Source organism: Triticum dicoccoides, chromosome 6A (genome assembly GCF_002162155.2).
Source record: "Triticum dicoccoides isolate Atlit2015 ecotype Zavitan chromosome 6A, WEW_v2.0, whole genome shotgun sequence".
Taxonomy (NCBI): Eukaryota; Viridiplantae; Streptophyta; class Magnoliopsida; order Poales; family Poaceae; genus Triticum; species Triticum dicoccoides.
The window spans coordinates 73,848,708-73,865,110 of NC_041390.1; the positions used below are offsets into that span (position 1 = coordinate 73,848,708).

Sequence of the window (16,403 nt, forward strand, 5' to 3'; positions counted from 1 at the left end):
GGTCACGCTCGATTCCACTTTATGTGTGCACCACACCTGTGATAGTGACATGATCAGGAGTGAACATAAAAGCACTATAACCTGGCCATTAGTTCACAATGTTATGAAGTTATACATAGTATCAGTATTGCGCAACCGCCAAGCCAAGAAAGTTGACGTGCCTGATGCATCCCTGCATCTCAATGTGAACATACTGATCGAAGATCTATTATTTAGTTATGTCGCATGCAGAATGAGATACAAAAACATCATGTAGTATACAGAAAAGGGAGTGCAGCAATAACGGAAAGAAACGCTAAAAGGGAACATAGAGCAGAAAACCAACCCAAAATGCAAGCAAGAATTTTTAAAAGTGAACATAGAGCAGCATGAGCATGAGTCATAGAAAAATGGGGTCACCTTAAGATCAAGAATCAATGGCCCTCTCTCAGTTCAAATCATAAGGAAAGAACCACTATTATTGATTAGAGTTTTTTTAATTAGGCAAAGCACGACAACACTGGATCCTAAGCTACAGTTGAGGCATACAAAACTATAAGTGTCAGTTCTTTTCATATATAAACAACCTTTAGTATCTCAACCAGAACCAAAGCAAAACAAAAAACATGGTTAAGTAACCAGCAAAGGAAGAATGGACCTTTTGGAATTTTAAAGTAGCAAGACATGAAAAGTTCTTTTTTTCCTTCAATATTACACACATTAGGGGAGGTAGCTACAGTTTTATTGCATAGTGGGCTCAGATTTGCCTTTCCTCGATCATATAACCTACCCCCATCATCTCTTATCACCAGATCGATCTGTTTATACAGTAGAGCTGCCCTGGCTATCACTCAGCAAGAATGACCATCCAAGGACAACAACAAGTATCACAGGATCAAAAAGGATTCTAGAGACAAGGGGGAGGATCCAACTTGATACCCACTGGTGCCTCGATTGCTCAAAGGCACACTAATTCCAGCCAAGGTAATCATCATCGCCCTAGCACGAACACCACTTGAGCATAAATAAGCAACACCTTTAAATACAAATAAAATATGGTTCAGGGTTCATTGCATAGCCGCCACGGACGCCATCGGCAGCGCGGCTGATATGCCACCCTCCTCTATGGCCGCTGCCGCCATCGCCATGGGAACCACCTGCGTGGGAGGGAGGGAGGCAGCTGCAGGAGCGAGTGAGAGAGGAGGCGGCAGCTAGGTTTTCATCGCAGGAAGCCGCGGTCATTTTATACCCCCCTAAGCGAAATGACCCAGATGCCCTGGTGGGGGCACGATATTTACATTCTGTTGCCATTGGAATTTTATCCGATGGCTCACAGCGATTTAGTAAATATGCGACGCCTCACGTGAGCCGAGCCCAAGATCCGACGGCCCGAATCGCATCAGGAAACCGATCTGACGACTGAGAATCCAAAGCGCTGAGGAAGCTCCATTTCGGTTCAGACTCTAACAATGGGATGGGATTCTTGATTCAGGGTTCATTGCATAGCGGGATCAGATTCACCTTTCCTCGATCATATAACCTACCCCCGTCATCTCTTATCACCAGATCAATCTGTTCATACAGTGGAGCTACCCTGGTTATCACTCAACAAGAATGACCATCCAAGGACAACAACAAATATCACAGGATCAAAAAGGATTCTAGAGACAAGAGGGAGGATCCAACCTGACACGCACAGGTGCCACGATTGCTCAAAGGCACACTTATTTCAGCCACGATTAATCATCATAGCACGAATGCGACTGATCAATCTAGCAAATCCAGGAGCATAGCTATAGGACCAAGGCATCCACATGTAAACCAGAGCATCACATTAGCTCCTATGATAGCAACTAAACATGAACATCAGCCTACAAACCCTAAAATGGCATGGATCCACAAGTACAGAGCTCAAGTAGGAACCGATGCATGAGTAGGGCATAGAGCATCAACCAGACAAGCACCACATCAATATAGCCATGACCATGTCCCATACAGTAGCCGAAGCAGAGGAGCGGGAGGAAGATGGACCTCACCGAGGGAGGCTGTAGCCGAGGCAGTACTCAGTGCGCGCCGGGGTTGCGCCTGAACGCCGTCCAACCGACGAGGAACTGCGTCGGAGTTGCGCCTTGCACCATCCCGCCGATGAGCACGAACGCATCAAACAACCTGTGTAAGGAATGTTGGGGAACGTAGCAGAATTTTAAAATTTTCTATGCATCACCAAGATCAATCTATGGAGTCATCTAGCAACAAGGGAGAGAGGAGTGCATCTACATACCCTTGTAGATCACGAGCGGAAGCGTTCAAGAGAACGGGGTTGATGGAGTCGTACTCGACGTGATTCAAATCACCGATGACCTAGTGCCGAACGGACGGCACCTCCGCGTTCAACACACGTACGGTTGGGAGACGTCTCCTCCTTCTTGATCCAGCAAGGGGGAAGGAGAGGTTGATGAAGATCCAGCAGCACGATGGCGTGATGGTGGAAGCAACGGTGATCTCGGCAGGGCTTCGCCAAGCGCTGGGAGACGGAGGAGTGTCACGGGAGGGAGAGGGAGAGGCCAGGGGCTTGGGTGTGGCTGCCCTCCCTCCCCCCACTATATATAGGGTGCCTAGGGGGGCGCCGGCCCTAGGAGATCCAATCTCCTAGGGGGGGCGGCGGCCAAGGGGGTGCCTTGCCCCCCAAGGCAAGGGTGGCGCCCCCACCCCTAGGGTTTCCAACCCTAGGCGCAGGGGGAGGCCCAAGGGGGGGCGCACCAGCCCACTAGGGGCTGGTTCCCCTCCCACTTCATCCCATGGGGCCCTTCGGGATAGGTGGCCCCACCCGGTGGACCTCCGGGACCCTTCCGGTGGTCCCGGTACAATACCAGTGACCCCGAAACCTTCCCGATGGCTGAAGTTGGACTTCCTATATATAAATCTTTACCTCCGGACCATTCCGGAACTCCTCGTGACGTTCGGGATCTCATCTGGGACTCCGAACAACCTTCGGGTTACCGTGTGCTAATATCTCTACAACCCTAGCGTCACCGAACCTTAAGTGTGTAGACCCTACGGGTTCGGGAGACATGCAAACATGACCGAGAAGCCTCTCCGGTCAATAACCAACAGCGGGATCTGGATACCCATGTTGGCTCCCACATGCTCCACGATGATCTCATCGGATGAACCATGATGTCGAGGATTCAATCAATCCGTATACAATTCCCTTTGTCAATCGGTACATTACTTGCCCGAGACTCGATCGTCGGTATCCCAATACCTTGTTCAGTCTCGTTACCGGCAAGTCACTTTACTCGTACCTTAATGCATGATCCCGTGATCAACCACTTGATCACATTGAGCTCATTATGATGATGCATTACTGAGTGGGCCTAGAGATACCTCTCCGTCATACGGAGTGACAAATCCCAGTCTCGATTCATGCCAACCCAACAGACACTTTCGGAGATACCTGTAATGTACCTTTATAGTCACCCAGTTACGTTGTGACGTTTGGCACACCCAAGGCACTCCTACGGTATCCGGGAGTTGCACAATCTCATGGTCTAAGGAAATGATACTTGACATTGAGAAAAGCTACAGCAAACGAACTACACGATCTTTTTGAGCTAAGCTTAGGATTGGGTCTTGTCCATCACATCATTCTCCTAATGATGTGATCCCGTTATCATTGACATCTAATGTCCATAGTCAGGAAACCATGACTATCCTTTGATCAACGAGCTAGTCAACTAGAGGCTCACTAGGGACGTGTTGTGGTCTATGTATTGACACATCTATTATGATTTCCGGATAACACAATTATAGCATGAACAATAGACAATTATCATGAACAAAGAAATATTATAATAACCATTTTATTATTGCCTCTAGGGCATATTTCCAACAGTCTCCCACTTGCACTAGAGTCAATATTCTAGTTACATTGTGATGAATCGAACACCCATGCAGTTCTGGTGTTGATCATGTTTTGCTCTAGGGAGAGGTTTAGTCAACGGATCTGCTACATTCAGGTCCGTATGTACTTTACAAATCTCTATGTCTCCATTTTGAACACTTTCACGAATGGAGTTGAAGCGACGCTTGATATGCCTGGTCTTCCTGTGAAACCTGGGCTCCTTGGTAAGGGCAATAGCTCCAGTGTTGTCACAGAAGAGAGTCATTGGGCCCGACGCATTGGGTATGACTCCTAGGTCGGTAATGAACTCCTTCACCCAGACTGCTTCTTGTGCTGCCTCCGAGGCTGCCATGTACTCCGCTTCACATGTAGATCCCGCCACAACGCTTTGTTTACAACTGCACCAGCTTACTGCCCCACCATTCAAAATATACACGTATCTGGTTTGTGACTTAGAGTCATCCAGATCTGTGTCGAAGCTAGCATCGACGTAACCCTTTACGACGAGCTCTTCGTCACCTCCATAAACGAGAAACATTTCCTTAGTCCTTTTCAGGTACTTCAGGATATTCTTGACCGCTGTCCAGTGTTCCATGCCGGGATTACTTTGGTACCTTCCTACCAAACTTACGGCAAGGTTTACATCAGGTCTGGTACACAGCATAGCATACATGATAGACCCTATGGCCGAGGCATAGGGGACGACACTCATCTTTTCTCTATCTTCTGCCGTGGTCGGGCATTAGGCCGTGCTCAATCTCGTACCTTGCAATACAGGCAAGAACCCCTTCTTTGACTGATCCATTTTGAACTTCTTCAATATCTTGTCAAGGTACGTACTCTGTGAAAGACCAATGAGGCATCTCGATCTATCTCTATAGATCTTGATGCCTAATATATAAGCAGCTTCTCCAAGGTCCTTCATTGAAAAACACTTGTTCAAGTAGGCCTTTATGCTTTCCAAGAATTCTATATCATTTCCCATCAACAGTATGTCATCCACATACAATATGAGAAATGCTACAGAGCTCCCACTCACTTTCTTGTAAATGTAGGCTTCTCCATAAGTCTGCATAAACCCAAACGCTTTGATCATCTCATCAAAGCGAATGTTCCAACTCCGAGATGCTTGCACCAGCCCATAAATCGAGCGTTGGAGTTTGCACACCTTGTCAGCATTCTTAGGATCGACAAAACCTTCCGGCTGCATCATATACAATTCTTCCTTAAGGAAACCATTAAGGAATGCCGTTTTGACGTCCATTTGCCATATCTCATAATCATAGAATGTGGCAATTGCTAACATGATTCCGACGGACTTCAGCTTCGCTACAGGTGAGAAAGTCTCATCGTAGTCAACCCCTTGAACTGTCGGTAACCCTTAGCGACAAGCCGAGCTTTATAGATGGTCACATTACCATCCGTGTCTGTCTTCTTCTTAAAGATCCATTTATTTTCTATGGCTCGCCGATCAACGGGCAAGTCAGTCAAAGTCCATACTTCATTTTCATACATGGATCCTATCTCAGATTTCATGGCTTCCAGCCATTTGTCGGAATCCGGGCCCGCCATCGCTTCTTCATAGTTCAAAGGTTCACTGTTGTCTAACAACATGACTTCCAAGTCAGGGTTGCCGTACCACTCTGGTGCGGAACGTGTCCTTGTGGACCTACGAAGTTCAGTAGCAACTTGATCTGAAGTTTCATGATCATCATCAACTTCCTCTCTAGTCGGTGCAGGCACCTCAGGAACATTTTCTTGAGCTGCGCCACTTACCGGTTCAAGAGGTAATACTTCATCAAGTTCTACCTTCCTCCCACTTATTTCTTTTGAGAGAAACTCTTTCTCTAGAAAGGACCCATTCTTGGCAACAAAGATCTTGCCTTCGGATCTGAGGTAGAAGGTATACCCAACAGTTTCTTTAGGGTATCCTATGAAGACGCATTTTTTCGACTTGGGTTCGAGCTTTTCAGGTTGAAGTTTCTTGACATAAGCATCGCATCCCCAAACTTTTAGAAACGACAGCTTAGGTTTCTTCCCAAACCATAATTCATACGGTGTCGTCTCAACGGATTTCGACGGAGCCCTATTTAAAGTGAATGCGGCAGTCTCTAAAGCATAGCCCCATAATTATAGCGGTAAATCGGTAAGAGACATCATAGATCGCACCATATCTAATAGAGTGCGATTACGACGTTCGGACACACCATTACGCTGAGGTGTTCCAGGCGGCGTTAGTTGTGAAACTATTCCACATTTTCTTAAGTGTGTGCCAAATTCGTGACTCAAGTATTCCCCCCCACGATTTGATCGCAAGAACTTGATTTTCCTGTCACGTTGATTCTCAACCTCACTCTGAAATTCCTTAAACTTTTCAAAGGTCTCAGACTTGTGTTTCATTAAGTAGACATACCCATATCTACTCAAGTCATCAGTGAGGATGAGAACATAACGATAACCACCGCGAGCCTCAACACTCATTGGACCGCACACATCAGTATGTATGATTTCCAATAAGTTGGTTGCTCGCTCCATTGTTCCTGAGAACGGAGTCTTGGTCATTTTACCCATGAGGCATGGTTCACACGTGTCAAATGATTCGTAATCAAGAGACTCTAAAAGTCTATCTGCATGGAGCTTCTTCATGCGTTTGACACCTATGTGACCAAGGCGGCAGTGCCACAAGTATGTGGGACTATCATTATCAACCTTACATTTTTTGGTATTCACACTATGAACATGTGTAGCATTATGCTCGAGATTCATTAGGAATAAACCATTCACCATCGGAGCATGACCATAAAATATATCTCTCATATAAATAGAACAACCATTATTCTCGGATTTAAATGAGTAGCCATCTCGTATTAAACGAGATCCTGATACAATGTTCATGCTCAAAGCTGGCACTAAATAACAATTATTGAGGTTTAAAACTAATCCCGTAGGTAAATGTAGAGGTAGCGTGCCGACGGCGATCACATCGACCTTGGAACCATTCCCGACACGCATCGTCACCTCGTCCTTCGCCAGTCTCCGTTTATTCCACAACTCCTGCTTTGAGTTACAAATGTGAGCAACCGCACCGGTATCAAATACCCAGGAGCTACTACAAGTACTGGTAAGGTACACATCAATTACATGTATATCACATATACCTTTCGTGATGCCGGCCTTCTTGTCCGCTAAGTATTTGGGGCAGTTCCGCTTCCAGTGACCACTTCCCTTGCAATAAAAACACTCAGTCTCGGGCTTGGGTCCATTCTTTGGCTTCTTCCCAGCAGCTAGCTTACCGGGCGCGGCAACTCCCTTGCCATCCTTCTTGAAGTTCTTCTTACCCTTGCCTTTCTTGAACTTAGTGGTTTTATTCACCATCAACACTTGATGTTCCTTTTTGACTTCTACCTCTGCTGATTTCAGCATTGCAAATACTTCAGGAATGGTCTTTTCCATCCCCTGCATATTGAAGTTCATCACAAAGCTCTTGTAGCTCGGTGGAAGCGACTGAAGGATTCTGCCAATGACCGCGTCATCCGGGAGATTAACTCCCAGCTGAGTCAAGCGGTTATGCAACCCAGACATTTTGAGTATGTGCTCACTGATAGAACTATTTTCCTCCATCTTACAGCTGAAGAACTTGTCGGAGACTTCATATCTCTCGACCCGGGCATGAGCTTGAAAAACCATTTTCAGCTCTTCGAACATCTCATATGCTCCGTGTCTCTCAAAACGCTTTTGGAGCCCCAGTTCTAAGCTGTAAAGCATGCCACACTGAACGATGGAGTAATCATCAACACGTGTCTGCCAAGCGTTCATAACGTTTTGGTTCTGTGGGACGGGTGCGTCACCTAGCGGTGCTTCTAGGACATAATCTTTCTTGGCAGCTATGAGGATGATCCTCAGGTTCCGGACCCAGTCCGTATAGTTGCTGCCATCGTCTTTCAGCTTGGTTTTCTCTAGGAACGCGTTGAAGTTGAGGACAACGTGGGCCATTTGATCTACAAGACATATTGTAAAGATTTTAGACTAAGTTCGTGATAGTTAAGTTCATCTAATCAAACTATTAAATGAACTCCCACTCAGATAGACATCCCTCTAGTCATCTAAGTATAACATGATCCGAGTTAACTAGGCCGTGTCGGATCATCACGTGAGACGGACTAGTCAACATCGGTGAACATCTTCATGTTGATCGTATCTTCTATACGACTCATGCTCGACCTTTCGGTCTTCTGTGTTCCGAGGCCATGTCTGTACATGCTAGGCTCGTCAAGTTAACCTAAGTGTATTACGTGTGTAAATCTGTCTTACACCCGTTGTATTCGAACGTTAGAATCTATCACACTCGATCATCACGTGGTGCTTCAAAACAACGAACCTTCGCAACGGTGCACAGTTAGAAGGAACACTTTCTTGAAATTATTACGAGGGATCATCTTATTTAAGCTACCGTCGTTCTAAGCAAATAAGATGTAAAACATGATAAACATCACATGCAATCAAATAGTGACATGATATGGCCAATATCATTTGCTCCTTTGATCTCCATCTTCGGGGCTCCAGGATCATCGTTGTCACCGGCATGACACCATGATCTCCATCATCATGATCTCCATCATCGTGTCTTCTTGAAGTTGTCTCGTCATATATTACTTCTACTACTATGGCTAACGCTTTAGCAATAAAGTAAGTAATTACATGACGTTTATGTTGACACGCAGGTCATAAATAAATAAAGACAACTCCTATGGCTCCTGCCGGTTGTCATACTCATCGACATGCAAGTCGTGATTCTTATTACAAGAACATGATCAATCTCATACATCACATATATCATTCATCATTCATCACAACCTTTGGCCATATCACATCACAAAACACTTGCTGCAAAAACAAGTTAGACGTCCTCTAATTGTTGTTGCAAGTTTTTACGTGGCTGCTATAGATTTCTAGCAAGAACGTTTCTTACCTACGCCAAAACCACAACGTGAATTGCCAATTTCTATTCACCCTTCATAAGGACCCTGTTCATCGAATCCGATCCGATCAAAGTGGGAGAGACAGACACCCGCCAGCCACCTTATGCAACTAGTGCATGTCAGTCGGTGGAACCGGTCTCACGTAAGCGTACGTGTAAGGTTGGTCCGGGCCGCTTCATCCCACGATGCTGCCGAATCAAGATAAGACTAGTAACGGCAAGCAAATTGACAATATCGACGCCCACAACTACTTTGTGTTCTACTCGTGCATAGTAACTACGCATAGACCTAGCTCATGATGCCATTGTTGGGGAACATAGCAGAATTTTAAAATTTTCTACGCATCACCAAGATCAATCTATGGAGTCATCTAGCAACGAGGGAGAGAGAAGTGCATCTACATACCCTTGTAGATCACGAGCGGAAGCGTTCAAGAGAACGGGGTTGATGGAGTCGTACTCGACGTGATTCAAATCACCGATGACCTAGTGCCGAACGGACGACACATCCGCGTTCAACACACGTACGGTTGGGAGACGTCTCCTCCTTCTTGATCCAGCAAGGGGGAAGGAAAGGTTGATGAAGATCCAGCAACACGACGGCATGGTGGTGGAAGCAACGGTGATCTCGGCAGGGCTTCGCCAAGCGCTGGGAGACAGAGGAGTGTCACGGGAGGGAGAGGGAGAGGCCAGGGGCTTGGGTGTGGCTGCCCTCCCTCCCCCCACTATATATAGGGTGCCTAGGGGGGGCGCCGACCCTAGGAGATCCAATCTCCAAGGGGGGCGGCGGCCAAGGGGGTGCCTTGCCCCCCAAGGCAAGGGTGGCGCCCCCACCCCTAGGGTTTCCAACCCTTGGCGCAGGGGGAGGCCCAAGGGGGGGGGGGCGCACCAGCCCACTAGGGGCTGGTTCCCCTCCCACTTCAGCCCATGGGGCCTTCTGGGATAGGTGGCCCCACCCGGTGGACCCCCGGAACCCTTCCGGTGGTCCCGGTACAATACCGGTGACCCCGAAACCTTCTCGATGGCCGAAGTTGGACTTCCTATATATAAATCTTTACCTCCGGACCATTCTGAAACTCCTCGTGATGTCCGGGATCTCATCCGGGACTTCGAACAACTTTCGGGTTACCGTGTGCTAATATCTCTACAACCCTAGCGTCACCGAACCTTAAGTGTGTAGACCCTACGAGTTCGGGAGACATGCAGACATGACCGAGAAGCCTCTCTGGTCAATAACCAACAGCGGGATCTGGATACCCATGTTGGCTCCCATATGCTCCACGATGATCTCATCAGATGAACCACGATGTCGATGATTCAATCAATCCGTATACAATTCACTTTGTCAATCGGTACGTTACTTGCCCGAGACTCGATCGTCGGTATCCAAATACCTGTTCAGTCTCGTTACCGGCAAGTCACTTTACTCGTACCGTAATGCATGATCCCGTGATCAACCACTTGATCACATTGAGCTCATTATGATGATGCATTACTGAGTGGGCCCAGAGATACCTCTCCGTCATATGGAATGACAAATCCCAGTCTCGATTCGTGCCAACCCAACAGACACTTTCGGAGATACCTATAATGTACCTTTATAGTCACCCAGTTAAGTTGTGACGTTTGGCACACCCAAGGCACTCCTACAGTATCCGGGAGTTGCACAATCTCATGGTCTAAGGAAATGATACTTGACATTCAGAAAAGCTACAGCAAACGAACTACACGATCTTTGAACTAAGCTTAGGATTGGGTCTTGTCCATCACATCATTCTCCTAATGATATGATCCCGTTATCAATGACATCTAATGTCCATAGTCAGGAAACCATGACTATCCCTTTGATCAACGAGATAGTCAACTAGAGGCTCACTAGGGACGTGTTGTGGTCTATGTATTGACACATGTATTACGATTTCCGGATAACACAATTATAGCATGAACAATAGACAATTATCATGAACAAAGAAATATAATAATAACCATTTTATTATTGCCTCTAAGGCATCGTTGTTTATCAGAAACAATTAGTTAGGAATTACTATTTAACATAAATGCATTTTTTAGCACAAAGATATACACGGGAAAAATACAGAGCTCAAGTAGGAACCCTAGCCTCTCACCACTTCTGCTGCTTCTTGCCCGTCAAGTAGGAACTGAGTTTAGAGGTGTAATTGTATGATGGCAGTGCACGCAATCCTTTTTGATAGTCTCAGTGTGCTTTACCTAGCCTGGCAACTAAATTTCGAATCATGGCATGATGGCAAGCAAGGAAAAGGGGGCAATTCATCACCACTACCAAAATTCTCCATAGTCAGCTAGCTTTTATAGCTTCATGCCAACATTGTCCAGCCCCTTTAACATGCAGTAGAAACGTACGGTTTAATTTACATTGTACATTAAAATCTGCATTTAAGTTGGGAAGTAGCACATACCCTCATGTAAGGAGCAGAATAAATTTACAAAGAACAATCAGACGCTTTGTATCTGACACCGGGACCAACCTCTACAAGCTCTATATGGTGTTGTCCTCAAGAAATAGAAAAGCGAGTTATATACAAGGAGCATGTAGCAAAAGCAAGCCAGTTACTTGTTTCAGATGTGCGATCCTTGCTGAACATATAGCCAAATAAGTATGATAACTACCCATCAGTAAAGTTTAAGTCAACGAAATGAGATAGATCAGAGAGGCAGAGTTTCAGCTATGAAAAGAAAATCACTACTCTGGACCATATTGCCATCATAGAAGTATTTCTTTTTTTTCTTATCATAATCAAACAAAATCAAAAGAACACGAACAACCTAAATTTAAGATTTGTATTAACTAAATAACTTAACTACATGTAACCTGGCTCATGCACAGATTAAAGGAGGCACCTACATGTAAGAAAACACCTTTTGTGTGATTAAGAATATCCAAGTTTCTTTCTGTGTGTGTAAGATAATTGTGATTGCACACCTAAAGAAGGTTTAAATCCGGACACAGAGCAATTCAAGCTTGAGCTTTCTAAAATGCAGGACATTGCATAACTAAAAGAAATTAGTGAAATTCAAAACACGTTTAGAGAACCCCGCTAATATAAAGACCCTTTCATGTTTAATAAGCATGCTGGGCACTAACCTACCTAAACATATTTTACCATGCCTGCCGACATCTGAAAATATTCATCATTCGAATCTATTAGATAGATGTTTGTGTATAAGTGCCACCTAAATCATCCCATAATAAGTGATAGAATCTCAGAAGAGAATCCAAAGCTCTGATGCAACTTGTAGGCCTACAATCAACACACAAAAATAACCTATGGTGATTTTGCAAGAAGCACAGTACCCACCAAAATATAATAGATTCATAACCTTCAGAATTCAGATAAACATTAGCTATTGTCATGTTGCGTTTTAAAACGTGGAAAAAAACTACAAACACACACAGGGATGCACATTTGAACTCACATGGCTAGTTTTCTTCTTGATGTTATAGGGTAGCAGAGACTAAAAGTTCAATTTTCAGTGGTAAAAAGCACCCTGTTGGGTAACCAGAAGTGCCCAGAGCAGTGTAAACAAAAAACCAAATACTATGCATATACAGAATAATTGATATGTTTCCAGGTGAGATTAAATCAAGGTAAAGAAGAGAGGGGGAGAGACAATCACCTTGGCAGCAGAAGAGATGGTGGGCGTCCATCCTCACCATACCAACCAAGCAGCTTATCCTTGGCCCCAAACTGCACACAAGCAAGCAACCGCACACATCAGATGTGAATCAAGATGAAGGAAAACCGGCAGGAAAAGGGGATTCAGATCAGACTCATACCAGCCTTGTCGAGGTCTTGTCATGGAGGTTGGTTGCCTGCCGCTTCTCGGTCGCCATGGCTGCCCGCGGGGTAGGGTTTCCTGTGCGAGGAGGGACTGAGGGAAGGCAGCTCGGTCGCCATGGCCGCGGCTCTGTGGAGGTTGGAGTGGTGGAAGGAGGAAGGAGGTGAGGGGAGGAGTCAGATCGGCTAGGGTTGGGGTTGGGGTTGGGGTTAGGGTGGAAGGAGGAGGCCGCGGCGGGAGGAGGGGGAGTCCGCGTGCGCGTGCTGGGGAGGAGGTCGACGGCGGCAGGGGCGGCAGGGTTGTCTGCACTGCGTTGCCTGTGCCGCTCGGTCGCCATGGCCTCCCGCTGGCTAGGGATTCGGACGCGAGGAAGGGAGGGAGGGATGCGGTGGCCTGACCTTGATCTGGGAGAGGAGGTGACGAGGGCGCAGACGGGGACGGGAAGGGCTCTGGTGGAGCGGAGGGAGCGGGCGCAGCGCGCCGTCCTTGCCGCCGTCGCCCCTGGAGGGAGCGGGCGCGGGCGGAGCGGAGGGAGAGGAAGGAAGAGGATGCGGAGGCGAGATGATGGCGGTGTGGGGCTGGCCCTGGACGGGAGCGGGGCGGGGAGGCGCGGGCGGGAGGAAGAGGAGAGGAGGCGACGGCGGGAGCGACCGAGGGAGGAGGCGGCTAGGTCTCCGTCAAAGGAGCGGCCCCCTTTTATACCCCCACTACGCGAAATGACCGAAATGCCTTGGTGGGGGCACGGTATTTACATTCTATTGCCATTGGAATTTTATCCGACGGCTCACAGCAATCTGGTAAATATCCAACGCCTCACGTGAGCCGAGCCCGAGATCCGACGGCCCGAATCGCATCAGGAAAACGATCGAACGGTCCAGAATCCAAACAAACGGGAGAGCTCCATTTTGCTTCAGATCTAACAAGGGGATACCTGTACCAGACATTATTGAGTTTTAAATAAAGTGTGGAGTTTCTCAAGGAAAAAAGTGCGCTTGCGTGTCCGGGTTTTATCTTTCTCTTGCACGTCTCCGTGAAAAAGGTCACAAATAGGAACTGGTACAAGATAATCTGGATCATGGTAATTTCTCTTCATAATTTTTGCGCGTGTCTATGCACTTTTCTTTTCTCGTTTTGTATGTAGTTTTTTATCTTTGCTGCTCAGCTCCTTTTCCCCTTCCCTCTTTTATTTTATTTTTCTTGTTACAATTTTATTTTTAATTGTCAGCTATTTTTATTCATCATGTTACACAATGTTTTTTGAAAATATATGTAACTTTTTAAATAATTCATTATATATTTTGGAAAAACAGTCAAAACTATTTAAAAAATATTCATTCTGTACTTTAAAAAGGTTCATCGCATAAACAAAAACTGTTCAAGGCATATTTTGAAAAAATAGCATGTATTAGAAAAACATTCATTGTGTATAAAAAATTGTTCGCTGTGTCTATAAATTGTTTCTCCGTGTATTCAAAAAATGTTCATGGGTTTTTTCAAAATAGCTCATCCTGTATTAAAAGTTGGTCACCAGATAAATATAAATTGTTAATTGTTTATTTTAAAAAAAATTATTTTTTTGCGAAAAAATCATGCATTACAAATTGTTTACCATTTATTTCAAAATAACTATCAGGTATTTAAAACATATTAATTGTCTTCTCAAATGTCATGTACTCTGTATTAAAAATTGTTTGCAGTGTATCTTTGATTGTAAATTTTTGTTGATAGCTTACCAAGATGACCACTTGGTTGTTTGCAGTGTATCTGAAAATTGTTCATTGTGCGTTTAAAAAACGATCACCATGTATTCATTATTTTTTCCATGTAGGTAAAAGTTTCAATTGTGTATTACAATTTCTTCCTTGTTTCGTTTGAATTGTTCACTGTATATTTACAGAAGTGTTCATATGCCATGCATTGCAACGGGATATACACCATCTTGCATCATGATTGTAAATGTTTTGAAACTCCTATCTGAAGCACTCGACTTTACCAAGGTGGATTCGTCTCCTTATGCGGCCATCATCAAAGACACTAAATTCCAGCTGAAAATGTGGTTCTCCCAACACTCTATTAGCGTCTGTCGACGTAGTGCTAATACTGTAGCGCATGAACTAGCTAAAGTTGGTCGTTTATGTTTACCGAATGACAGCACCAGCTGGAACTCTATTGTACCGCCCGCAGTGGCTGTTTGTGTTTCGGGTGACTTGCCCGTGCACCTTTAAGTTATAAAGCTTTGCTTTGCCCTAAAAAAAGCATAGCACAAATGTCACGCTGCGACCGACGTCGTACGTATCCAGTTACTGGTAAACGCATGGCCCGTCCAGCCCACTACCAAACGCACAACACGTTACGTGCCATCCCGTACTTAATCGGAGCAAACGGGGCGTAGAAAACTCGCCATAACCGCTTTGCCGTCTAACACCAACAATCGCTCCCATGGCGTCTCAGGCCGTCACGTGCACAAAATAAAAAAACCCTCAACCACCCCAACTAATACCTCGTACGTCCCGCATCCCGAGCCGAATGAACGCACGGCGATACGGTGAGCATGCGAGGACGAGCGCTCCTGCAAATTTTCAGTGATGGGCCACACATCTTCTTCCTTAGTATTAGTGGTTGGGAAAGTTAGAAATATAGGTGATACTTACTACTACCCTATTGCCAAGTTTATAATTAGTAGTTCTAATTTTTTGCTAATCACTATTATCCAACACTCTAGGAAGAATAGACATAAACATGTATCAACTTGTTACTTGTAGATCGCAACCGAATGTACAAACTTAAGTCACGGCTAGTGCCACTTTACATACCAAACAAATGATCAGCAACCTATCTTCTTATATACTCTGCACATTTTTGCTAAAAATAAGCAGATTGATTAGTATCTATTTTAACCAAGGACGGTCTTCTTTTGCCAATATGCAAATCACTCTACTATGATGCTTCTTGAGCTAGCTAGAGACACGTTCAAGAAGTTCAATCAAGAAGTAACCAAACGTGCCAGCCTCCCAGGTTCATATAATACGTCAGAATTTCCAACTACCTACATATATGAGTGGATTTCACTACAGCTAAAAGTAGTGGCTGATCCGGAGGTCAATAAGTAAAACTAGTGTGAAAGCTGGATCGTGCGATTGTATTAGGACCAGTAGCTCTAGCTCTCGCCCGGGACTCTCTAATGCGATTGTGTTACATAGTCTATATACCACCACATATATATTTGCGTTGAGCCCATAGGAATTCACAAGTTGCTTTCTCTCAACAGAGGCTTGTACAAAAGTAAGAAAACACATTCTTTCTAACAAAGCATGGAGACAAGTTTTGTGTTTTTCTCAAAGAAAACGTGTACACAAGTACCAGGACATGTCTATGTATTGTGCCATTCTGGGAGTCGGACTTCTTTCCTGAGAATGTTAAAAAAATTTAGCCTGTTGTTGGCAGACCCAGATTATGATAAGTTTAGACATGAAAAAAAAATAGAGTACTGTATTAGTATATTCACCAAAGGTCCAATATCAATGTGAAGTTTGTTTTATCATTCGCAGGACTGTTTTTACAATAGTATTCGTGTGGAATCGTGGGTAAACTTCAAACCCAATTAACCATTTTAGGGTATATATATACAGTGTTATAAGAGGATCCAAAAATATTAATCCAATGTGAGCCATGACTATAGTGGTGGAGCTTAGGGAGGGGAAAAGGGGGCCATGCCCCCCCCCC

At 45.1% G+C, this 16,403-nt stretch overlaps 1 pseudogene; it reads right to left on the minus strand.

The window, feature by feature from the left end:
• Positions 1 to 2,042: 2,042 nt before the first annotated feature.
• Positions 2,043 to 16,403, minus strand: part of LOC119315663 — a 53,446-nt pseudogene continuing 39,085 nt past the window's right edge.